The sequence below is a fragment of the Morone saxatilis genome, unplaced genomic scaffold, assembly GCF_004916995.1.
Source record: "Morone saxatilis isolate NCDOM2014 unplaced genomic scaffold, NCSU_SB_2.0 Contig16, whole genome shotgun sequence".
Lineage (NCBI taxonomy): Eukaryota > Metazoa > Chordata > Actinopteri > Moronidae > Morone > Morone saxatilis.
The window spans coordinates 28,256,938-28,259,251 of record NW_023339718.1 but is presented as its reverse complement, the minus strand read 5'-3'; positions in this window follow the sequence as shown (position 1 = coordinate 28,259,251).

Here is a 2,314-nt window from a genome sequence, read left to right as displayed (position 1 = left end):
CTTATACCCACCCTGTATATATGCATTACATTAATGCACTCCTGTCTCCTGTACAGTTTTTCTTAGATTTTTTATCTTTATTTATTTATATTTCCAAAGTACTCTATTCTTGTGTGATTTTTGTGTGATTTGTATATTTTATGCACCAATGCACCAAGAACAAAATTCCTGGTATGTTTGTTAAAAACTAACTTGGCAATAAACCTATTCTGATTTCTCCTGCTGAAACACCCACATTACAACACACATCATAAAAGATATAGGCCACACACACACCTATAGAGAAACAGTAAATCCTATAATCACTGTCTTCCCACTCACTCCGACCTAGCATTTGTACCATCTGCACACACACACACACACACACACACACTCACACACAGACTCCCACATCGTCTGAGTGTGCATGTGGAGCAGCATGCAGAAAAATAAATAGGCTACACACGCAGAATACAGTTTCTACACACACACACAGAGCTGAATCTCAGGGGGGCTGTGGTAAAATGGAATTGCTGTGCTGCTGTAGTCTATATGCTTCTGTGCTACAACACTCTAAGTAATTAAATATGAGGCAGCACGTGCAGCCGCGGTGCACTCTGTGAAAACTCCCCTCCCAGCATGGATGATCTGTGCACTGCTTTCAATAAAAATTCCATATGTTATGCTGAAAAAAAAGGGTTGTCAAAACACCAAGGTTCACTGGTCAACACGGTCCTCAGGCGTAAGCGGTTGTCTGATAAGCATTATCACAGCAGTCAACTCCAATTTTAAATGCATTCATTTATTTTTTACCCCAGAAGACTCTGAAACACAAAACATATAACACTTGTGCGTCAGAGACTTTTAACACATTAATTATACATTTACACAGTTGGACTCTGCTGAGCACCATCCGGCTGTGCCTCAGCCTGCCATGGCCCCACACAGATGCTGCGCCAGCCGCTTTGCTCTGTGCTTCTGGAGTTTTATCCTACTGCATGTTTTCAGCCATGTGACATGAGGAGGGGGAGGAGTGAGGAGAAGAAACACAGTGACAAGAGGGAGATGTGTTTATAAGACCAAAATAGAAAGTAAGGAGGAAGTGGGAAGTGGGGTGAAGAAGGAAGGCATAATAGTAAGGAAAGAGTGGAGGGGGCAAGGAGAAACTAGATGATATTATGGTCTTAAGAGCTGGTCACGTGCCAGCCTGATCCCCTTCCTTCTCTCTATATGTGAAGGAGTGGGATAAGTGAATATGTGTGGTACATAGGAATGGTGCAGTGAATAGATGCCTGAGGACAAATTTGCGTTAAGGGCACAGTGATAAAAACAACAGAACAGAGGAGTCTTCTGCTAGTCTGACTGAGTGGTTTTGCTTTTGTCCATCTTGAAATGTATGTAAAGGCTTTTGTGCATATAGTACAGGCCAAGTATTCTGAATAAATGGTTAACTCCAGCACATGTATATTCTTGTTGAGATGTGTACTTTTTAAGGACCTTTATGGTTAAAGGTATGATATGTAACATTTCCACATTAAAATGTCTATAAACTCTAGAGCTATGTTCTATACGTAGTTGAGTTGTGTACCAAATGTTTCCAACAATGTTCAATATGTAAAAAATTGTATTCAGGTAACGCTGCGTTTCAACTGGTCAATGGCATCATATCCCCCCCATATCCTTAGATCTTGGTGGTTTTTAACTGTAGATTTAAACCGGATTAAAGATTTTAGTCACATGTTACTTAGTTCCTGCAAAATGATGTTCCTGCCGTCTTATAGTGACTCTTAAGGTCTGGTCACACCGGCATTCAAAACAGTGTATTCAGCTCATTACAGTGCAATCGCTGCAATTACAACTTTCACCCTGCGCTGAACTGTTGAATAAAAGCAAGCCATCTTGGTAGTGCTGACCTTTGAGGGAAAGGAGAGCTGAAGAGTTATCATAGCTATCTTATCATAGCTAATAAATTGTGATTCATCATTCATTCTTATTTCATCTAATGCCCTAGGTCAACTAAATTTTAAATAGCCAGCTGGAATAATTTATCTACAATACTTATAAAGTATTTGAAAGTCACATAAGCGCTTTTTATTTTTTATCTTCCTAATTTTTGTTGACATAGTGGTCAAAAAGTACTTTCCCTCCCTACTAAATAGTTTGGTCTGGAGTCATAGCATGACAAAGAATTGAATTTGGTGGGACGCAAGCAAAAAAAGTTATTTGCTCACACCAGTTAAGACAGTGAAATGACTGTTTGATACTGTGAAGTTCACTAACAAAGACCACACCAATGGCTGTATAGAATAAGAAATTTTATTACATGTTATGAACA